Below are 25134 nucleotides of genomic sequence, written 5' to 3' on the forward strand. Positions count from 1 at the left end.
GAGAAGTGGTCAGATAGTTTTTTAATATTTTTTCAAACAGTAAAATTCGATTGATGGGTCGTAATGGCCCTGTTTGGTTCAGCTTCTTGCAAGTTAAAATCTAATAATAAAAAACAAAAGTTAAAAGTACATCTTCCTCAGCATTCCGGTAATTAGTTTTTTAAGCATAGCTATAATTGGAAGCTACACTAAACACTCTGGCACGCAATTCCAAAATAAAAGAAGCTATCAGCAGAGCTTTATACACTGCATTGAACAAGGCCAATAAAGTGCGTATGCGCATAACGTGTTCTACCCTTCAAGTGTATGTATATGTATGTGTATATGTGAATGACAACTGTATCGTAGTGTGATCCTTCCTAGTAATGTAGAATGATACCTTTGTACTTTTGTAGTTTTGATCAAATTGTTTAGTTTGGTCACTTATTGTTCACCATTGAGGGTTCTTTCTTTGTTATTTTTCAGAAAGCTTTGGTTTGATTGACTTTTAGTGGTCCATTTGTATCAAAGGATGGATTTGATGTCTGGGTACAAGGTATTTTCTGTCATTAGTCTGGGTACAAGGTATTTTCTCTCATTAGCTTGCTATTCAGCAGTGTTTACTATCTTCTTTTGATATGGATTTTTTCACAGTTAGTTTTTCAATTGAGAACTTCTCGTTATTGTGTATTTGGTTTATAGTATACATGTCTTGGAATCCATTTTCACATGTGTTGTCATGGTAAGTGCCATTTTACTAATCTTATGCTTACACATGATTAATTTACAGAATTGTGTACAAGGGGTTGTTGGGCTTGTCTTTGGAAATGAGAATTCTGCCTCAAGTGAAGATAGGTAAATTGTTGATTTATGTTCATAATAACTATTGCTATAGTGGTGGATTTTGTTTTGTTGATGACACAAAATATTTATGCAATGCACACCACATAATGCACTGGCTGGAATTCAATTAACAGTAAAGCCATGTAGTAAAAGATTTGTTTAATTTCATAAAATTTGTAATGTCACCTGTTGGTGGTATTGTTCCATCCCAACCTCAACTAAAGACACAGTGATGAAGCAGTGAATCTCTCACATGTGGTTTATTTATTTTTCATCATCAACTTGATTCGCTTTGGAGTTCTACATATGGTTATTATGTGTTGATCCAACTCGTTGTAAACCATTACTTGGTTTTATTGAAGAAGTTGGACCATTTGTTCATTTACTCATCAATGTATTGTTATTTTTTTCTATACATAATACATATTTGCCAAATTTGGATGTTGTAACTAATCTGCGTCATGCCTTATTTCAATAGCTATGTTGAACAATTGCACGACCGTATAAGTAATGGTGTGCTGGCAGAAGACAGGAGGACTGCTATTGCTGAACTTCAATTTGTTGTAACAGAAAGTCGTACTGCCCAACTAGCTTTTGGGGCAATAGCTTTTGGAGCTTGCTCATCATGTAAAATACAATTCATTAAATTCTATTGCAGGCTTTCCGGTACTTTTAAGTGTCTTGAAGGAAGAGTGTGATGATGTTGAAATGGTTTGAAAGCTTCCATCCATTCTTTATTGATTTCAGTATGTCCTTTTTATATTTTGATTTTGTACTTAATTTGAGAAATAATATTTTCCTTGCCTTGAACAAATGGTGGTTAATAGTGACATTATTAGAGAAACTTATAAATAAATTTGAAGGTAAGTGGACCAATAAAACTAAGCCTTGTGTCCTGAAAAATAACTTGCCAGTTTTTATTAGATAATGTTGCAGATGGAAAATGTTTAGTCTCTTCCACATTTCCTCTTATGTGTATGATCTTTTTTTATAAAAAAAAATTCCCCATACTTCTTGCCCCCATTTTACTGTATGATAATAAAATTATTGTTTTAATGGTTTGGATGCTTGAAGGTTCGTGGTGCTCTAGGAACTCTGGTGAGTGCCTTGACTCCAATTGATCAGGCAAAAGCTCTGAAGAATGAGGCTCAACCAACTTTGATGAACACTGATTTGTTTTCTAGAGAAGCAGAAAGCATTTCTCTTCTTCTAAGTCTATTGGTGAGAGTTTGCACCTTGAACAACTTATTTATTGAATTTGCTTGGATTATGCATATTTCTGTACAATATATTGACTTGGTACCTTGGCAGTTGGAGGAGGATTTCCACATACGCTATTACACACTGTAACTACTGATAGTTCTTCTTACGAATTCTCCAAATAGGTATTCTTTTTGTGGCTACTTTCTTTATGTTATATTTTATTTTTGGATTTACTAGATTGTGCTGGGGAAAAATGTATTGCTGAGTTTCTCCTCAGGTTACAAGAAACCATTCTAACTATTCCTCGTGGAATAACTTGGCTTATGGACATGCTAATGGATCGTGAGGTGCGAAAATGGTTGATTGCTTGCTTTATTTAATTTTTATGATTTCAATTTAATTTTATTTTTCTAAACGATTGTAATAGCCTGCTTCTTAAGAAATTAGATAGACATGCATGATAAATTCAAACTTTCAGGAGCTTTGTGATCTCCCTTCTTTTTTTTTTTTTCCTGGTACATCGGAATGGAAAAGAATCTCCCTTTCAAATTCCCTAATATTGAGTTTTTCTCTTGTTTGTGAAATATGTTTATAATTGGAATTTTTTGTTTGGGGACTTTTCTTAATCGAACTTTCTAGGAAGGAAAAAGCCCAATCTTTTGGTTGTTTGTGTTGTTCCTGATATTATTGGATCCTAAAAAATTGTCTTACAAGTTATACGAAATGAGGCCCTGTTATTTCTCACTTACTTGACCCGTGAAGCTGAGGTGAATTTTTTATCTCCCATTGTCATTTTTCTTTATTTTCTTTTTTATTCAAAAATAAAATCAACTCGTGATTTTGTTTTCCTACTAATAATTGGTTGAAATATGCTTTGTAAGTGTAGGAAATTCAAAAGATTCTAGTCTTTGAAGGTGCTTTTGAGAAGATTTTTAGTATTATTAATGAGGAAGGGTGTTCAGAAGGTGGTGTTGTTGTTCAGGTGATTTATTGGATTTATTCATTTACATGTGTTATGTTAGTTCTGTCGTCAATCATAACTTTTTGCTGATAAGCCATTCGTTCATGCATGGCCTTTTATTAGATGGAATATGCAATTTATGCACTATCTCGTGTCATGTACGTCTTATTGTGCCATAGTCATTTTTTTTAGCAATCTAGGTGCAATTAAAGTTCAAGATGCTTGTTGTTTAAGATTGTTTGGTGTGAACTCAGGTGCCTCTACATCGTGGATTACTTATTTTACTTACCAGAATTTGTTGGGAACCTTGCATATTTGAAAATTTGTATTCAACATTAAATCTGGAAAACATTTATGTAAATGTTTTGTTGTTCTACAACAAATAATTAGATTGTGGATTTCTTTTTCTGATAAACAAATAATTAGACTGTGGATTTCTTTTTGCTCTTTCATTTTATCAGAAGTCCAATAACATTTATTTTAAATTCTCTCATTTACTACATGCTTTGTCTGGATGGCTTGTTTCCTTGTAAATTCTCTTGTGCGAACCATCTAGTCTTATTCGTGACACCTGAGATGATAAATACTTTAATAGTATATAAAATATGCTATCAATCAGTGCTTTGATGTCATATGTATTGTACTACTAGTTAAAAGACTTGTTTTGAGAAACACTTCTTTAGCTTTGGTGATAGCCATGGCCAATTATTAATGCCATTGGTAATTTCTCTGACATGATTGTTGCTGTAGAGGACTGTCTTGAATTGTTGAACAATCTCATTCGTAACAATGTGTCTAATCAGGTTTGTAGGCCTTTTGTTATTATTTTTGTTTTGACGCTTACACATTCCTTCACTACCTGTGTTACATGGACTCGCCGGTTTAGGGCAGAGTACCCGTGTCGACATGACACGAGTGCGGGTGTGAGATATGTGTCGGATTAGGCATGGTTTTCTCGGACACGGCTAACATGAGAGAAGAAAGAAGAAGGGTTGTTGAGAGAGAGAGAGAGAGAGAGAGAGAGAGGGCTGTGAAACTCACCTTTGCGAAGCAAGTTGAGTCACGAAGCACGATCGAAGTGCGAACCCTAGTCGCGAACTAGACCGAATCGAAGGAGATCTGAAAATCAACATCTCAAAGCCGATTCCACCCTAGGGCTTCGATTCCCCTCTAGTCTCGACCTCTCTTTCTCTGTCGCTTCTATCTTCTTCTCTTCTCCTCTCTCTCTCTCTCCCTCCCTCCCTCCCTCTTCTTTGACCATCTTCTCGTCCTTTCCATTCTCTTTCTCTTGTTTTTATTTATAAATGATATATTAATATAATAATATATAATAGTATTCATATTATATAATAATTACTCAAAAAAATGTTGTATATTATAATATATTACAAATATTATAATTTTTATGTTTAAAATAAAAATAATTTATTTTATCATATATAATATAATTTATTTTATGTCTAAAATATTTTATTATTATTATTTATATTTTATTTGTTATTTTTTTAACAAAATTTGTTATTTCTTAACTTTTTAACTCATCTTCATATAAGAAATATATTTTAAAAAATAACTATTTAACGTATCCCCGTACCCGTATCTAAATTTGGATCCATATCCACGTATCCTTAATTTTTAATTTTGAAGTGGCCGACCCTTAGATACGCACCCACACCCAACTCTCGTACCCGAATCCGTGTGACTTAGTTCACTACTACTAACCGTGGTCTGGGTGTGGTGTAGGTATTGCTAAGGGAGATAATAGGCTTTGACCCTTTGATATCAATTTTGAAGCTTAGAGGAAGCAGCTACAGTTTCACCCAACAGAAGGTTAGACACTCAGATTTTTAGAACTTTGTTCACTTCTTGTAGTTTAAACTGTTATGCATATGCATGGACAAACATACACATGTATGTGTCATCACTGAAACCTTACTGGTCATTTTTTGTTGTCTTTGAACCAATATGATGGTAGTAGACAGTAAACCTTCTTAGTGCTTTAAAGACCATTAGTTTGCTAATAATGGGAGGTCCAGAAATTAACACTGGAAAAGATGCCAATAGGCTGACCAATAAAGTAGTCTTGGTTCAGGTTTGTTTCAAAATAAGTTATCTGCTATAATGAGTACCTGGAAAACCTTATAATTTTGTAAGATTTCTCTCACTGGTCTATGTATATTATTGGTTGTAGAAAAAAGTTTTCGACCATCTTTTAATGCGAGGAGTAGAAAGCCAATGGGCTCCTGTTCCTGTGCGGTGTACAGTAAGATAACATTCTTTTTATTATTGTGTGTGTGTGTTGGGGGGGCCGGGGTGGGTGTGTTTTAATGAATACCCTTATAATGAGATATCATAAGGAATACCCTCTTGGATACTAGGTTACTTAAATTACTTGTACGCTTTACTGGAGATGCAAATTGTTCAATCTGAGTTGTGTCACTCATTTTAAAGAATGTTAAAAGCTAGTGATTATTACATCTCAATTTCTTGTTCTATAATATTTAATGGAAAGCGAGAATATAATTGATAAACCATTAGTAAATACAAAGTTCCTTCTGAAGATGTATTTCGCCAAATACTCTTTTTCTTGGTTGAGGGAAAACAAACATGGACTTGGATATAGCTTGTGCCATTCCAATAGAGTATTGCAAATGAGTCTATCTCATTAAATGACACTGTGTAAAGCTGTAAAGTATATGGTACATCTATGAAAAACCCTTCCTGTATGACAATGATTGATGTTCCTAGGAATTTTGCTTTGATAAATAGGTAAAAAAATGACAGTCTTCTCTTATGGTGAACTTTTAGGCACTTATTTGCAAGAATATCCTAATGTCGGTGATGTAACTGCTCTAAAATAACGATTCCATAGTTAAGAGCATGAATCGAGCTAGAATTACATTTATATCAAGATAGAATTGAGGTTCCGATTGGGATGGGCCCATTCTCAAGCATATGAATCTCAAACATACAAATGAAAATCAATGCAAAATAAATAATACAAAAGCAAAGCCACTAGGGCAACTGAGATGAGACCATTCTCAAATACCTACTTGGTGCTAGTTTCCTATGTTAGTGCTCTTTAGAGTAAGTTGTATAACTAGGAACTTCCCATTTCTTTTAAAGAAAATAAATAAATAAATAAATGTTTAGAATACTGGCAAAGTATACCAATAAATATATACCTTATGCACATAGTTGAGCTCAGAATTATTTATTTATTTATTTTGGGTCCTTGAACCATAGAAAATGCTATTTCCTGCTTACTAGTAAATGGCTTATTTAAGGCATATAAGTCTAGCAATAACTAATAAAGTAATTAAGTGTTTTACTAACTTTCATGCATTTTTTCTCAGAATAGAGATCTATTAATGAGCTTTATGTTAAAATTATTGCATGAAATAAAACATATGATCATTAAAAACCATTTGCTCATATACCAAAAAAAAAAAACTTCCTAGTGCATCACCAACTTTAAAAAGGTGCAAAGTCTGTATAAAGAATTTCCAGGACTTCTAACATGTAGAGAAGCTTTTTATTTATAGCAGGCACTTAGATGCATCGGTGATCTGATTGCCAATCATCCTAAGAATCTTGATGCCTTGGCAAGCAAAGTTCTTGGAGAGGAGCCACAAGTAGAGCCTGCACTGTATTCTATCCTTCGAATCATCTTGAGGACTTCCAACATACAGGAGTTTGTAGCAGCGAACTATGTTTTTAAGTGCTTTCGTGAGGTTTGTATGGGCATATTCATTTTTTCTTACTTTTTTTTTACTTCAACAACTTCCCTACTGGATTGAATTTCTCGGTCATATATACAATTGCATCTGATCATATATATTCTTTCATTATTTCTTATTTTTCCTTTTTTCAATTTTCTTTAATTATATTTAAATGGTTGATTTATCGTATTTGTGGCAGAAAAACCTTGATGGTCAAGCAATGCTAGCATCTACATTAATCCCTCAACCACAGCCAACGACTCATGCTCCGCCTGAGGAGGATGTGAACATGTCATTTGGAAGGCCTGTTTGTCCTCCTCTTTGCAATCAGTACCTTCTCTTTTTTTTCTTTTTTTTTTTGTTTTGTTTGAAGTGTGAGGGAATATTGTGTTTGTTGTTTGGAAGATGTGTGCATTTATCCAATTCTTATATTTTTTTATTTTTTTATAACTTTAGTTTGGACTTGCTACTTTTGATTATTAATTCTTTGAAGAATTTGTTTGTGGCAGCCTGCTATTACATGGTCTCACTTTGAGTCAAAATGATGGTGATCTCAAGGTAGCATGTACTTTTCATATCTTACTTTTCTATATTAAAGACATGAACATAATCACATAACATATATCTTTTCTTTTTGAAAAATCTAGGAATCTCCTAGATGTTGATTTGTGATTATGTATCAATTTTAAGCAGTAAACAACAATCCCAATCAAACAATCAAGACAAATTGACACAACGATTTTACGTGAAAAAATCACAATTGGACACCTCCAATTGTGATAAAAAAAACCACGGGCAACAACCACAAAACAATCTACTAAGAAGATATAAAAGAATTACACAAGTATACTCTCAATTACCTAGTGAATCCACGCTCGAATTGAACCAACCCCTATGTGCCTCTTCCAACCCCGTCTTCACCTTGGAATTGTCTTGACGATGAGCCACTCCGAAATCCACCAAAGCTTCAGGCTCGAATTCTTCAGAATCCACCGAAGAACAACTCTCTCTTTTGTGTAGAACAAACAAATAATCCTTTGATGTATACTCTTTAAACCATGAGTTGAATACTCAATCAAAACATCAAAGAACACTAGCAAAATATCCCCAAATATAACCCTAAAACCAAAGAAGAAGATCTGGAGAAGTTATCCTAGATTTGGACTGAAACAAGTATTTATAGAAAACTGTCCCGCGATCTCCGCTCGAGCGTCAGATTGGCCGCTCGAGAGGACCTACGCTCGAGTGCGGAAAGTTCCGCTCGAGCAGGAAAAAACAACATCCAGTATTTTTGCAGGCGAATAAACTTCTGGAACTCAGCATTCTCCGCTCGAGCGTGGGAACTCAGCTCGATCCCCGTCATAATTAGCGAAGTGGCAATCTTGAAAGAATTAACATCACAAAACTTCTCTGCAAGGCACAATTCGGGTTGGATTCGCATCTAAACACCCATAGCATCACTAAAATAAAAAGTGCGAAAACAAATACAACTGAAAGGAGTTTTGTCAAATGGGATTGCTAAGAATAAAAACCTAACACTTTTCTTTTCTTTTTCTTCTTCAAGATGAGGATACTATTCTGCATAACTAGATAGTGTTCTGCATTGTGTCTTCTGACATTCTGTGCTCAGGTTTTTTTATAAGTTGGGTACGAGTCAGTTTGGAGTATTTAATCCTCATCGAGTCTTCTTGTGCATTTGGAACGATATAAGTAGGAAATTATTGTTGAACCCTGAATTCTCAAGATGTGCTTCCCTTTTTGCAGGGCACCTTTCCCTTTTAGGGAGTAGGAGGAATTGGCCTCTTTTCTTGTTGATATTGTTTGCTTTGGTTTTGGTCTTCGAGCTTGTTGTATGTCCCAGGTGTCCAAGGGCTTTTCCTGTTCATCTTTTCTCAATGATTTTTTTTTTCATAATAAACTCTCTTTGAAGCCTTTTATTTTAAACTAGGATAAGTATCTCGCAAAATTCTCTCTAAATGTTGTCATTAGCAATGGCGAAGCCACAAAAATGATTCAGAAGGGGCACTTGTTAATTAAAATTTTGAATTTTTTTTCATAATCAATAACAATAAATAATAATTTTTAAATTAGTGTACGGGAAAGAAATAAACCTTCTCGTATAATCCTGTTGATCAAGTCCGCGTTCCTCCAAACGTCGTCGCTTTACTCCCTGAAAACACAAACGTGAGCTAGCCGGCGGGTGTGTGTCGGAAATCCCTCCGATGCCTAAGTCAACAAAATAAACAAGTAGACAAAAGCTCTGTGTATTCAGGAATCAAAGTTGTGTTACCTCTCCATAGGTGATATTTGTAAGCTTTTATAGGTTTCGTGTGGCATAGTCCTAATAGGACTTCTACTCCTCCATGTAGAGTCCTCCTAGGATTCATACTCCTGAAAGATAATGCTTATCCTTCAACACCCTCCTTACTGCTTAAACCAAGTGAGATGGGTTTACCATGGTCAGACTTCTATGGGACCGAAATACCATTGCCTTACTAGATATGCAGGTATGATAGATCTAACTTTCAGTCTGGCTCTTCTTTTCCTTGCTTCTACCTCGGCTTCGCATGCCCAGACCGAGCTATCCATAGAAGTGTCGAACCGAACTAACACAGAAGTATCTTGAAGAAGGCTTATCATACTTCGGTTTAGAAGACACGACCAGGCTAACCCTAATATGCTACGACCGGACTAACTCTGTGGGTGGTGACCCAGGGACCGAACTGCCGCGCTCTCCCGGACCGAGATAGCAATGCACTTCTGGGACCGGTCTTAACTTTAAGTCCTGCTTAGACCGGACTGGATTTGAGGCCTTTTTACTCAGCCCTTCGTACTGTGGCCCATAACGGCCCATTGTCCAGCTCGGTCCAATATTCATATAAATTACCCTCTCAATTGCCCCTTAGTTCCATCTGCGTAGCATGATAGGGATTACTTGTTTTACCAGCCGAGCTAAGGTTTTTATGCCTTTCAACAAAACTAAAAACCCTTTAGCTTTTCCAGCCGAACTAAAACCTTTTAGCCTACCCAGCCGAGCTAATTCCACACCGAGCTCTCCTTGTCCGGTCAAGACGTCTTTTCAATCACAGCAACTGAATCGCTTCTCATTTCCATGACACGTGGCATACGCTGATTGGCCCAAGGCAGCTGTCACGCCGTCTTCGTACTTCGTGAATTTTGAACAGTTCCTGCCTCTGGTTTTTGCAACAAAACAAAGCAAACCTATTCATTTTTTAATCTCACCACACTATTTATCTTCTCTCCTCTTGTTCTCTCTCTTGCCTGCGTCTCCATTGTTTTGCATTTTGCGAAGCTTGCGTTTGTGGCTGTTTTCTACTTCCCTTTCATTCCTCTTACTTTGGTGAGTAACACAAATCTGTTCTATTTTTCTGGCTTTCGTACTTTTTTAGCCCATAACATTTGTTTTATGTGTTTTTGCAAAACATTTTTTACTTCCATTTTCTACCTTATCTTGCATCTTCTGCAAAAACTTAGTAATAGAGCCCCTCTGATTCAAGAAATAACATGAAAAACACTAGTTTTGATCCAAAATGACAATATAACCGAACTAGGAAGTTGTTTGCAGTGGATGTCAGTCTAGCCGGACCAACCAACCGAGCTAACTTGCTATATTTGTAGTTCTAACAAGTCAAGCCTTGAGAACCTTAACTATGCCTGAGCTGAATCTAGGGGCTAAACCAGCCTTCCAAGTTCAAACCGAACTAAGAAAGCTGCCCCTTGAGGCTCAATCGGGCTATCAAATGCCTTGCTCAAACCGAGCTAACAGACCCCTTGCTGAAACCGAGCTAACACCCGTAGTTCACATAACCGAGATAGGACTTTATTTATTTTACCTTGATTTCTTTTTAGCACGGTCCATCGATCTGTGCATAACCCCTTTCTTTTTTCACTTTGCAGACTTAGGTTGTCAGGCACTCCTTCGCACGCTCAACCGAGCTACTCAGCGTCATTTTTTAACCGAGCTATCCCAGTTAAATTATACATAACTTAAGAGTAAATGGGTAAATATAGGTTTTTAGTAGAAACACCCGGTGGCTTGGCCGAATTCCGAAGGGAGTATAACATCCCTGATGACGTCCATCTCACCTTAGCCGAACAAGGTATCCCTTCACCCTCCTTTCCATTGTAGAGACCGGCCTAAGATTCCCTGTACAGCCCTTGCTTTGTGAATTCCTTAGGCAAACTAGGATATGCCCAACTCAGCTTTCCACAAACTCATACCGCATAATAAATGGTATAGCCGAGCTAAACCGTCGTGCTAGTATTAACCTCGGTTTAGCCGAACTATTTCACCAATATTCTATAGGCTCAAAAGAAGACGGGTGGGTTTATTATTTAAGAATACGCCGCCAACGTGAGAAAATAATAAAGAACACACCGGGCAAAGACTTAAACGATGACGATTTTTTCTGGGTATCTGCCAATTTCGAAGACCACCAAGCCCAGATCCCAGGCCGCAGTATAAACTGGAATAAAGGAACACCCGGTATAATTACTTCGGTTCCTTTACATACTCCTGTTTTATTTTGGTTTCCTATTCCTGAACCGAACTAACAGTTGTCTTCTTTATGCAGATTCAGCCCATCTTCAATCACTATACAGTTACCCCAATCTGAACACTCTCCGCGCTGCATTACGATATCCAGAAAGAAGTTGGGCCAAGCTGCTGAATTTTGAGCCGACGTACAGATACAGCAGCCGACGTAAAGCCAGAATAGCAGACTTCTTGCTGGAAGCCTCTCCCGAACCGAACCCCAACTTGCCACAAATTAACCTAGTTCGTACTACCGAAGAAGAATAAATGACGAAGAGGAACAGAGTAAGGGCCCTCTTAACCGAAACCCATCGAGCCGAAGTACCGCCACAAGTCCAGACTCAAGAAACAGTGGTGGCCCTTCCATCTCAACAACCCTCTTCATCACGCCCAAGCAAGTGCGCCTGGACTACCCAAACCGAGCAACGCCTTGCTGATGAAGATGAAACCATCCTTCCACCGAGCCCTCAGCCAGAGCGTTCTGATCAGGCTAGTTCCTCCAAGTGGGCTCCAAAAATGACTTTTCAAAACCGCGCTATCCGTGATACTGACTCAGTGGTGGCTGACAAAGACCATATGCTAGCCTTCAATCTGGCTAAGAGTGTATGTCTGCCCCCTGATATGGAGCATCACAACCAGTTGACCGAGCTCAAGGCTATCCGGCCAGCAACGAAATCAATGATCCTGGTAAGTAGCCCCTCTAGTCTCCCTAATTTTTCCAACTTTTTTGCTCGGTCTGGTCAATAGTTTCTTTCCATTCTTTTTCAAGCCATGCAAAAGAGTCAAATTGCACACAAGCGTGTGTTGGAGCTTCGTAAAATAGCTAAAAGACTCCCAACGGAGGATAGCCGAGCTAGAGGCCGAGGTAACCCGTCTAACCGGACTAGTTACCTCGGCTAATGCTGACAAACAAAAGGCCCTAACCGTGATGAAGGACAAGTACCTACGTGAGCTGGCCAAGCTCGAAGGAAAGAAAAATGCAGAGATCACCGAGCTAAAAAAGAAGGCGGATGATGCGAATGCTGCAGGTTTCAAGGAGGGGGAGGCCCTTTACATGCAACAATGTGAGGCAGCTAAGGATTTGTTCTTCAAATGCGGTTGGAGGGGGGCCGTGGTGCAGCTCGATCATGGACCTGAAGCCGAGGTATTCAATCCTCCTTCATACTTTATACCGAGCTCACTAGCGGAGTACGCTGCTGCCCTTCAGCAACAATTCCTTGAGGGTTCAGATGATGATGAAACCGAGCCTAACAACACCCCGATCGTCAATGATCCCGTTGATCAGTTAGCTCGGGCGGAGCCCACAGTGGAAGACCTGACTACTGAGCAACCAACTAATACAGTGCTTCCAACAAAGACCATACTTCCGATCGAAGCCGAGCTCCCGTCTGAAACCGGTCTTTGGGTTGATGTTGATGCTGATCTTGACGCCGAAATAGATGATCTTTTTAACTGATTTTGTATTTTCTTTTCTTTTCTGCTTTTGGACAATTGTAACCCGACTGAAGTAACATTCTTCTGAACTGGTTTTGAATGAACTCTTTTCTCTGTATTTTTGAATTTTAAATGAAGAGCCTTTCAACTTTCAGTTCGGTCTGCTGCCATGCTTGTATTTATTTTGTATTCAGACTAATATTTTCTTGCCGAGATATTTTATATTGGTCTTTAACATTTGCAAACATTTGCAGCTACACCTGCCAATCACTCTTTAGCCGATGTCCTTACTTCGGCTGAAGAGTACCAAGAGTTGGTTTAGTCCAACCAACCACTCTTTAGCCGATGTCCTTACTTCGGCTAAAGAGCATCAAGAGTTGGTTTAGTCCAGCCAACCACTCTTTAGCCGATGTCCTTACTTCGGCTAAAGAGTACTAAGAGTTGGTTTAATCCAGCCAACCACTCTTTAACCAATGTCCTTATTTCGGCTAAAGAGTATCAAGAGTTGGTTTAGTCCAGTCAACCACTCTTTGGCCGATGTCCTTACTTCGGCTAAAGAGTACAAGAGTTGGTTTAGTCTAGCCAACCACTCTTTAGCCGATGTCCTTACTTCGGCTAAAGAGTACAAGAGTTGGTTTAGTCCAGCCAACCACTCTTTAGCCGATGTCCTTACTTCGTCTAAAGAGTACTAAGAGTTGGTTTAATCCAGCCAACCATTCTTTAGCCGATGTCCTTACTTCGGCTAAAGAGTACAAGAATTGGTTTAGTCCAGCCAACCTCTAAATTGGTTATTCCTACCAAGTTAGAATAAAATGTTTGGTTATTCCGACCAAATATCCTGCAGCCTGGATCCTTATCCTGGGCTTTAGCCGATGTCCTTACTTCGGCTAAAAAGTACTAAGAGTTGGTTTAATCCAGCCAACCACTCTTTAACCGATGTCCTTACTTCGGCTAAAGAGTATCAAGAGTTGGTTTAGTCCAGCCAACCACTCTTTAATCGATGTCCTTACTTCGGCTAAAGAGTATCAAGAGTTGGTTTAGTCCAGTCAACCACTCTTTAGCTGATGTCCTTACTTCGGCTAAAGAGTATCAAGAGTTAGTTTAGTCCAGCCAACCACTCTTTAGCCGATATCCTTACTTCGGCTAAAGAGTACAAGAGTTGGTTTAGTCCTGCCAACCACTCTTTAGCCGATGTCTTTACTTCGGCTAAAGAGTACTAAGAGTTGGTTTAGTCTAGCCAACCACTCTTTAGCCGATGTCCTTACTTCGGCTAAAGAGTACAAGAGTTGGTTTACTCCTGCCAACCACTCTTTAGCCGATGTCTTTACTTCGGCTAAAGAGTACTAAGAGTTGGTTTAGTCCAGCCAACCACTCTTTAGCCGATGTCCTTACTTCGGCTAAAGAGTACTAAGAGTTGGTTTAATCCAGCCAACCACTCTTTAGCCGATGTCCTTATTTCAGCTAAAGAGTACAATAGTTGGTTTAGTCCAGCCAACCTCTAAATTGGTTATTCCTGCCAAGTTAGAATAAAATGTTTGATTATTCCGACCAAACGTCCTGCAGCCTGGATCCTTATCCTGGGCTAAGGAGGGGTGTTGGTTTTTCCAGCCAACCTAGAGTAAAGTGTTTGGTTGTTCTAACCAAACGTCCTGCAGCCTGGATCCTTATCCTAGGCTTAGGAGAGGTGTTGGTTTTTCCAGCCAACCTCTAGATTGGTTTTTCCAGCCAACCTAGAGTGAAGTTTTTGGTTGTTCTGACCAAACGTCCTGCAGCCTAGATCCTTATCCTGGGTTTAGGAGGGGTGTTGGTTATTCCGGCCAACCTTGCTTTTGATGTCCCTTAACTCACTAATACAATCTCTTACAAAAAATAACTATGCTGAAAAGAATCGACTTTGTTTTATTGAGAAAAAGGAAAATTACACATACTCGTAAAAAAAAAAAAAAAAAGAAGCTAAAAATAAAATAGTTTGAGATTGACAGTATTCCATGGCCTAGGAATGGCTTTGTCGTCCTCATCTTCCAGGTGGTATGCCCCTTTGCCAGCTAATCCGACCACTTTGTAAGGTCCTTCCCAATTAGGCCCTAACTTGCCATCTCCTGGTACCAAGGTGTTTCCCATCACTTTGCGCAGCACCCAATCTCCAATCTTGAATTGCCTTGGATGCACTGTTTTGTTGTATTTCCTGGATAACTCTTGTTGGTATGAGGTAATGTGAACCAGTGCTCTTTCTCTTCTTTCTTCGGCGAGGTCGAGCTCCAATGCTATGGCTTCTCCATTCAAGTCTGGATCAAAATTTTCGCTTCTAATTGTGGGGAGGCCAACTTCCAGTGAGATTACTGCTTCCATGCCGTAGGCTAAGGAGAATGGTGTTTCTCCTGTTGATCGTCGAGGTGTGGTGCAATAAGCCCATAAAACATGAGGAAGTTCCTCCGCCCACTTGCCTTTTGCCTTCTCTGGCCTTTTCTTTAGTCCATCCAAGATGACCTTGTTTGACGCTTCTGCCTGGCCGTTGGCTTGGGGATATGCCGGTGTAGAATTGTAGAACTCTATTTTGTATTCTTCACAAAAGCCTCTAAAGATTCTGCCATCAAACTGGGTGCCGTTGTCTGATATTAGGGCTTTAGGTATGCCGAATCGAGTAATGATATTCTGCTAGATGAACTTCTTCACATCTTTTTCCTTGATTGATGCCAATGCTTCTGTTTCCATCCACTTTGTGAAGTAGTCTGTTGCTACGAGAAAGAACTTCTTGTTTTCGGGCGCTGTTGGAAGTGGTCTTACTATGTCCAAGCCCCACATTGTAAAGGGCCATGGGCTGGACAATGGTAGGAGTTCTTTGGCCGGCTGATGTATTTGGTGTGCGAACTTCTGACATTTCTCGCACTTCTTCACATACTTCTCTGAGTCTGCCTGCATGTATGGCCACCAGTATCCTTGTGAAATGGCTCTGTAAGCTAACGATCTTTCCTCCTTGGTGGCTTCCGCACACCCTTTCGTGTGTTTCGAACAAGAATGCTTCTACTTTGCTGGGGTGGACACACTTTAGATAAGGTCCTAAGAATGACTTTTTGTACAATGCCATAGATGGGGAGAGCCAAAATCGCTGCAACTTCGCTCGAATTTTGTTGGCTTCTTTCTTGTCTTCTGGTAAGACGCCGTCTTTTAAGAACAGTATGATGGGATCCATCCATGAGGGGCCTAATTCGGTGCAACACACATCTTCTACTTCGGGGTTCTCAATGCTTGGTCTTGGTAGGTAGTCAATTAGTAGTGGATAAGGGATGGATGTATCAGCCATCGACGCAAAGCCTGTTAGTTCGTCTGCTCTGCTGTTTTCCTCCCTACCAATCTGTTCTATCCTTACTATTTCAAATTTCTTGATCTCTGTTCTGACCAATTCTTGGTACTTGGCCATCCTGTCATCCTTTGCTTCATAGTCGCCAGAAATTTGGTTTACCACCAGCTGTGAGTCGCTGTAGACCATTAATTCGGTGGCCTTCATGTAGAATGCTGATTTGAGTCTTGCAAGAAGTGCTTCATACTCTGCTTCGTTATTTGATGCTGGGAAACCAAGGTTGATTGCTTGCTCCACAACCAGGCCATCTGGTGAGATGAGGACTATGCCAAGTCCTACACCATGTTGGTTGGACACTCCGTCCACGAAGAGCTTCCACATCTCTCCAACGAACAACTTCCAGTAAGTAGAAGGGTCAGATGATGTCGTGGGGTCAAGAATGTTGCTGGTGTTTTCTTCAAGGTCCATGTTTACTGTCTGCCCCTCGCTATCTAACTGTACCAAGTCTTTATTTGTTGGTGAGTCTTGGCTGGGTGTACCATGGTTTGCTTTTTCCTTGCTCTCATTATTCTGGTTTGCTTTGGGGTCCGACTGAGTATCCTGCACCAGGGGTTGTGCTATTTCGGCGTCAACTTCCACCCCTAGTTTGGTTGTGTTAGTCAGGTCGATTGGGCAGATATGATGACTTCCCGGGGTAAATTCTGCGACAAAGTTTGCCAAAGCTTGGGAAAGCTATCTGGGTTGGAACTTGATGTCGAATTGTCCCAACTCTACTGCCAACTTCAAGATTCGCTCAGAAAAGTTCGCCCTCTCAAACAAAGCTTTTAATGGGAAAGCTGTGAGGACGACTATGGTGTGGGCGTGAAAGTAGTGCGACAACTTCCTTAAGGCCATCATTAAGGCCAAGGCCAGTTTTTCCAGTGGCAAGTACCTCGTTTCAGTGCCCAGCAATGTCTTGCTGACATAATAGATGGCCAGATGTTGGATTCCTTCCGCACGGACCAATACTACGCTAATTACGTGCTGAGAGACTGCCAGGTACAAGAAGAGTTCTTCTCCAGGTATTAGGGTGACAAGCAGTGGTGGAGAAGACATGTATTCTTTTAAGTTTTCCAGAGCGCGGTCGCATTCTTGATCCCACTCGAACTTGTCTTTTAATACTTGAAAAAATGGTCGTAGTCTGTCTGACGATCGGCTAATGAATCGGTTGAGTGCAGCTGCCATGTCGGTGAGATACTGCACTTCTTTTACTGAGTTAGGTCTCTTCAGATCCTGAATTGCTTTGATTTGGGAGGGGTCTGCCTCAATACCCCGGTTGGTCACTAGGAAGCCCAGGAATTCGCTAGATCCTACACCGAACGCGCACTTGGATGCATTAAGGCGCAACTTGTGTTTTTTCAGAATCTGGAACATCTCACCTAGGTCCCTTAAAAGGTCATTCTCATCCTTGCTCTTGACCACCATGTCATCGATGTAAGCCTCCATTGTTCTGCCTAACAACGGCTCAAACATCTTGGTGACCATTCTCTGGAATGTTGCCCTCGCGTTCTTTAGGCCAAAGGGCATGACCTTATAGCAATACAGTCCTCTTGGAGTGGTAAAGGACGTGACCTCCTGGTCTGGTTCGTACATGGCAATCTGATGGTAGCCTCTGTACGCATCCAGAAAGCTAAGTCGGTTGTGCCCTGTCGTCAGGTCTACCAGTTGATCTATCCGTGGTAGGGGGAAGCTGTCATTTGGGCATGCTTTGTTGACTGTCTTATAATCGACGCAGACACGCCATTTGCCATTCTTTTTTGGCACCACGATCGTGTTGGAAATCCATCTGGGGTAGTGCACCTTTCTGATAGCTCCTGCTTCTAGTAGATTTCCCACTTCTTCTGCCACTATTTCGGCGTGGTGGAGTGCCGATCTGCGAGTGCGCTGAATGATTGGTCTGGCGGATGGGTGGACATTGAGTTGGTGACAGATGAAGTTTGGATCGATGCCTGGCATGTCGTATGGTGTCCAGGCGAACACTTCGATGTTAGAGGTCAGGAATTCCAAAACCTCTAATCTCTCAATGCTGGACAATGACGAACCGAGCAAAAAGAACTTATCTGGGTTCTTATCATCTATTCCTACCTTTACCAAGTCTTCCACCGCTTTTTGGTTAGCTGCTTTGCCGATATCTGCGAACAGTTCATTGCTCTCAGGTTCTTCCACCGAATGAACATATCCCTTGGCAGTGTGGCTGCCATTAACCGTGACAAAGCATTGCTTGGACATAATCTGGTCTCCAAAGACCTCTTCAATTACTCCGGCTCCATTGGGGAACCGCATTACTTGATGATAGGATGATGCTACTGATTTCATGGCATGGAGCCATGTTCTTCCCAAGATTATGTTGTAAGTGGAAGGGACCTTCAACACCCAAAATTCCACTTGTTTTGTCACGCTTCCTGCCCTGACTGACAGGATAATTTTGCCGACTGTCCATTCTGGCATTGAGTTGAATCCGATCAGGGGGGATACAGCCGGTGCCAGGTCTTTGTCCTCCAATTTCAGTTGTTTGAAGGTGTCGTAGTACATTATCTCACACGAGTTACCTTGGTCTATCAAAATTCGCTTGACGTCGTAATCCTTGACGCGGAGGGTGACGACCAGTGCATCGTTGTGAGGGCAATATATTCTTTCCAAGTCCTTGTCTGAAAAAGACATGATGTTTGTAGGATCTGTTCTCCCTTTTTTGATGGTAGGTTGAGCGCTTAGTACTTCTCTTAAGTGCTCAGCCTTCTTGATCGATCCTCTGAGCTCGCATACACGCTCAGGTTCAAATACTCCATGTATCACATTGATCACACCTTGAGGTGGGGCATTAATTGGCATTCCATTGGGGTTATTGTGGTCCTGGGGGGCTGGTTGCGTCCCTCCTTCAATGTATTTATCCAGGTGACCAGCAGCCACCAACTCCTCCAGATGCTGTCTCAATGGCATGCAACTTTCAGTGCGATGCCCTTTTTCTTTGTGGAAGGTGCATCGCTATCTTTCGTCGTAGTCTTTCGGTGCTTCTCCTAGCTTAGCTGGCCATCTGACGAAAGGTTCATCGCGTATTTCACTCAGAATCCGGTAGATTGGTTTCTTGAATACCGTGGTTATGGCAGTGCAGACTCTCAACCATCTTTTATCCTAGTCCTCTCCGTTGTCTCGCCTGCCTCGTCCGTTTTTGTTCGGACGTTCAACCGCGTTGATCTTTGTTGTGGTCTTTTTATCTGGTACTGCGGTCGTGCCAGATTTTGTTTTGGCACGGGCGCCATCCTCTTCCACCCTGATGTGCTGATGCACTCTTTCTATCAAGGCCTCCATGGTGAGGGGCGGTGTCATAGTGATTGAGTCCCTTAGTTTGTTTCCGACTGGAAGGCCTCTTTTGTACTGTGCAATGACGAGATTGGTGGGGCAGTCCCCAATCTGGTTGAATGTCTCCCAGTAACGACTATTGTAGGATCTTAGTGTCTCCTTTTCGCCCATGTCGATGGAGAGTAACTGGTCAATCTCCACCGGGGTTTTGGTGTTCGTTCTGAACCTCGTGATGAATGCCTCCGCCAATTGTGCCCAGGAGGCTATGCTGCCTTCTGGAAGTTTTTCGAACCAAGTCAAGCCTAGGTCACTAAGGCTTGATGGGAAGAGGATGCATATCAAAGCTTCGTTTCGCCGATATACCGCCATAACCTGACGGAAGTGGCTTAGGTGTATGTAGGGATCCGTCTTCCCCTCGTACATGGTGAATTTGGGTTGAAGGAAACCTGAAGGAAGGGGCGCGTTTTCAATTGTCGGAACGAACGGCGAGGTCTGCAGCCTTGCTAACGCTTTGTCCGTTGGTTCGTAGGCAGGGCGTAGTAACAGCATTCTGACCTCGACGCTTCCATGCGTTCGAGGAGCCAACCGCTGAAGGGCAGATACCCTGTGAGGGTTGCGCGCCCTAGTATCCTCCTTCCATCGTGCCTTTTCTTCCAGCATGATCCGCAAATCGGATGATCTTGGCAACTCCGTCCGCTTGGATGATGTTTGGTGCAAGTGCGAGGGTCGATAGGTACTTCCTTCAGTGTAAGACCTCAATGATCTCGTTCTCTCAGACCTGGAGTAATGAGTTCTGGAGGTTCTAGACTGAGTATCACCTGTCCTGAGGCTTCTACTCTCTGCTTGTGATGGTGTGGAATGCCTTCTACGGTCTTCTGAGCGGCGAAGGGGCGTCTTATTTTTGCGCCCCTCTCCTGTTGCCACTCATTTTCCCTTCATCTGGCATTTCATAATCTCCATGTCCACTGCCATCCGTCGTATTAATTCGTCCTGCTCCTTTACACGGTCCTCCAAAACTTGAGGATCAATCCTTCGCCTTTGTCTGTCAGGACTTTGTGAATGAGAGTGACGGGGGCTGTTAGTCCGCCTCCTCCCCCTTGCATCCCTCTTGGGATTTTGTCGTTGTGGCTCCAAGTCCGCCATGGGAGGGATAGAAGGTAGGCCTTCGCGCCTTGCACTCCCCTCTGGTGTTTGTCCGTCAATGGCGGACTGCGGCAAATCTTCATTGTGCGCCATTGCTTTTAAAGAGGAAAAGCTTGATCAAGAGATCTTGTTCTAGTCTGCAATTCCCACAGACGGCGCCAATTGTACGGGAAAGAAATAAACTTTCTCGTATAATCCTGTTGATCAAGTCCGCATTCCTCCAAACGTCGTCGCTTTACTCCTTGAAAACACAAACGTGAGCTAGCCGGCGGGTGTGTGCCGGAAACCCCTCCGATGCCTAAGTCAGCAAAATAAACAACTAGACAAAAGCTCTGTGTATTCAGGAATCAAAGTTGTGTTACCTCTCTATAGGTGATATTTGTGAGCTTTTATAGGTTCCATGTGGCATAGTCCTAATAGGACTTCTACTCCTCCATGCAGAGTCCTCCTAGGATTCATACTCCTGAAAGATAATGCTTATCCTTCAACACCCTCCTTACTGCTTAAACCAAGTGAGATGGTTTTGCCATGGTCAGACTTCTATGGGACCGAAATACCATTGCCTTACTAGATATGCAGGTATGATAGATCTAACTTTCAGTCTGGCTCTTCTTTTCCTTGCTTCTACCTCGGCTTCGCATGCCCAGACCGAGCTATCCATAAAAGTGTCGAACCGAACTAACACAGAAGTATGTTGAAGAAGGCTTATCATACTTCGGTTTAGAAGACACGACCAGGCTAACCGTAATATGCTGCGACCGGACTAACTCTGTGGGTGGTGACCCAGCGACCGAACTGCCGCGCTCTCCTGGACGGAGATAATAGTGCACTTCTAGGACCGGTCTTAACTTTAAGTCCTGCTTGGACCGGACTGGATTTGAGGCCATTTTACTCAGCCCTTCGTACTGTGGCCCATAACGGCCCATTGTCCAGCTCGGCCCAATATTCATATAAATTACCCTCTCAATTAGTATTAAGTACAAAATCTTAAACATTTAATATAAAAGCTTTTAAATTTTTATTTTTACAATTAACCTTGTGAAAAATCAAAATTGGAAATATATGGAATTACTTATAACTAGTGTATTATAAGCAATATAAAAGAGTCTTGTATGTCTAATGATAGATTTTATAATAATATATAAATAATAGTGATACCACATCATCATCGATATATGATATCACTACCCAATAGTAAAATAATGCAAAGAAGGTCAATCTCACTTGTCAAATATAATTAACAATTCAATAATTTCTCATTTTCGTAGTTGGGTTAAATATGTTTACATGTAAGTGACGATTTGATATCACTGTTGCATTGAATTTTTTTTATAAATTTTTCATACATAATGATGTGCCTGGTTGTAGTTTCTTCATTTTCAATCAAAACAATCATCATTATTTTCGTAATTTGAAAAATGTCATTAAGAAATCATTCTAAATGTTATTTCTATATAATTTTTTTTTATTTTTTAATTATATTTCTTATATGCAAAAAAAATAAAAAAAAGAATTGTAAAAAATGAGGGGGGGCACGTGCCGCCCCCCCTCTTCCCCCCCTCCCGCACGAACCCTTCATACCTCCACCACTAATCCTTAGGCATTGTTTTTCCCTTCTGTTACTCAAGTTTTTGGGTCATGACGCCATATGCCTTTTGGCTCGTAAGTATTTATCTTGACCTTATAGAACAAGGGTTTTTTTTTTTTTTTTTCTCTCTTGGTGCTTTGTTTGTGAGATTCATCCAGAGAATGTTCTGAAGTGCAGACTTGTTCCAGAGCTGCTAGTGTTCTTTCTCATGTGCTAAAGGACAGTATCCAGTGCAAGGAGAGGGTATGCAATCTCACCTTGTTTTTTCTTCTAGTATTATTAGGGTCAGAAAATATGTGGAGAGCAAACTGTTTCGGAATACTAGTTATCTTTACATTTTAGGGTCAGATAATATGCTAAACCTGTTAACATTCCCTCCCCCCCCCATCTTAATGTAAAATTTACTGCAAGTTTTACGAATTGAACTGGAAGAACCTACACCATCTTTAGGAGCCCTAGATCCATTATTGCACCATATAGTGAAATACTTGTCTCTTGCTTCTTGCATGAAAAGTAAAGAAGGAAAACCGAATGCATCAGGGAGTAGATATGTACAAGCAATTATTTTGAAATTGCTAGTCATTTGGCTTTCAGATTGCCCAAGTGTGGTGCAGTGCTTCCTAGATTCACGTCCTCATCTTACATATCTGCTAGAGTTGGTATCAAAATCAACCACAACAGTGTATAAGGGGGTTAGCAACGGTTATATTAGGAGAATGTGTTATTTATAATAAATCCAGTGACAGTGGAAAGGATGCTTTTACCGTAGTTGATGCCATAAGTCAGAAAGTGGGGCTTACATCATACTTTTTGAAGTTTGAGGAGATGTAAAAAAGCATAATTTTTTCTTCTACAAAACTGGCTAAGCCCCGGAAACCATTGACAAGATCCACCGCTGCTAGTATGGCTGAGATTGAAGATGTCAAAGAGAATGAGGCGAGTGATCTGAAGAATGGGGATCATCTGATGCTTGTTTCGATGTTTGATGCTTAGTTTGTTGACTTCATCAGGAATTTGGAGGTAGGTATTAGAGAGAGCGTTGTAGATGTCTATAGTCATCCAAAGAGCAAGGTGGCAGTAGTGTTAGTAGAATTGCAACATAAGAGTGGGGAAAGTGATGTAGACTTTATTAAACGGCTGAAATCATTTGTGGAGAAACAGTGCTCTGAGATAACGGTATGGTTGCATGAAATTATTTGTATTTTAGGTCATACACAATTTGAATATTCATAGCAAATGTCAACTTTTGTTCAACAACTCTAGGAACAAGATATTGAAATACTTGTGATGTGGTGTTTTACCCCCCCCCCCCTTTTTTTACTTATATTTTGGCTTCTTTATGTTTTTCAAAGGATCTTCTTAGTCGCAATGTGACCTTGGCCGAAGACCTGGCCAAGATTGGTAGGGGTGGTTCATTCCATCATGAGCATAGATCTAGTGGGGGCTCGAAAAGAGTCCTGTTGGGGACACTCCATAGAGATCTTCAAGAGGCATCACAACAGCTAGACACGCTTAAAACAGAGAAAACCAAGATTGAATCTGAGGCTTCAATGTACTGTAATTTGGCTGGTAAGATGGAATCTAATCTGAAAAGCTTGTCCGATGCTTATAACAGTCTTGAGCAGGCAAATTTCCATTTAGAAAAGGAAATTAAAGCTTTGAAGAGTGGAGGGGCCACACCTATTCCAGATGTTGAGGCTGTAAAGGCAAAAGCAAGGGAAGAAGCCCAAAAGGAAAGTGAGGTAGAATTGAATGATTTGCTTGTATGCCTCGGGCAAGAGCAGAGCAAGGTAGAGAAGCTGAGTGTGAGATTGTTAGAGTTGGGTGAAGATGTAAACAAATTACTTGAAGGAATTGGTGATGATATTGGGCTTCTGGAAGATGTTGAAGTCGAGGAAGACTGATAGTCCTCATGGGTTGATTGTGTTGATCTTTTGTAGATCTTTAGTGAGTTGTACAGTACTTATAGTCTCCAATTGTTTTTTATGATGCTGACAAAGTCGAATCTAAATTAGTTATTCTTTGGGATTGTCTTTTGTTGGTGGAAACATGATGTGTATTTTATTGTTAAAGCCTTCCCAAGAAGAGGTATATTGACAGTAACTTCCACTATTAATCATTTTTTCCGACTGCATTAGCATGTTAAATCCATTTCAATCTCATAAACTATAAGAGATTTTTTTTTTTTTTTTACATCCCATGCAATATCGAATGCAGTGGTTTGAGTTGACTTTTTGTTGTATATATTTCACTATTTTGCAACATTTACACTACATTTAGCCCTCTAAATCACATCACTCCTATAAATATACATACAAGATGACAATTCGTTTTTTGGATGTTGATCCTCTTTCTTTCCTTTGCTTTTGCCTTTGCCTTTGCTTTTTACATCAATAAAATTCTCTTTTTGCTGATTAAAACCCCTCTTACTATAAATTAGATCTCACCACTTTCAACTTTAATCGTGCAATTAGTATATATTATATATGCATTTATACTTATTTAAGTGTATCAGATTTTTTCAGAACACACGCTTTAACATCAATGTTGAGTGCCCATACATTTTCTACATTAACAAATCCTTTACGCAAAAATTGGACTACAATTTTAGTGTCAGTGTTGTCAAATGTTGTGGTGTATGTCAACTGTGTCGATGAGTTAGCAACTGAGAGAAGAGAGAAACAAGGGAAAAAAATATTGTGATTGGGAGAGAGCGAGCATTTTTTTATATATTTTAATTTTCACATTTATACACATTGGATATCACACTTATTTAACACATTTTAACATTTCTATTGAAATAGCTCATTCACTAAAAATTAATAAACACTTAATACACAAAATTAAGTCCCATTTTTACTATTTTTTTTGTCATTAAGGTTTCCTTTTAAGAAAGCTCTTTCAAGGGCTACTATACAAATTTGTATAGCGGACTAGGGAAGAACTAGCTGGTGAGGGTGAGTATTGATTATGTGTGAAATAGAAATAACCCATTTATAAATATGAAACCAACTCATGAAAGTCTGGCCATTCATTTTTATTATTATTATTATTTATGGCACTCTTCTAGGT

General features: G+C 40.2%; 1 pseudogene; it reads left to right on the top strand.

Annotated features, from left to right (window-relative positions):
• Positions 1-469: 469 nt before the first annotated feature.
• Positions 470-24046, top strand: LOC114297755 (golgin candidate 6-like; annotated as a pseudogene).
• Positions 24047-25134: the final 1088 nt, after the last annotated feature.

The sequence above is a fragment of the Camellia sinensis genome, chromosome 11 (assembly GCF_055761805.1).
Source record: "Camellia sinensis isolate YWXY chromosome 11, ASM5576180v1, whole genome shotgun sequence".
NCBI classification, from domain to species: domain Eukaryota; kingdom Viridiplantae; phylum Streptophyta; class Magnoliopsida; order Ericales; family Theaceae; genus Camellia; species Camellia sinensis.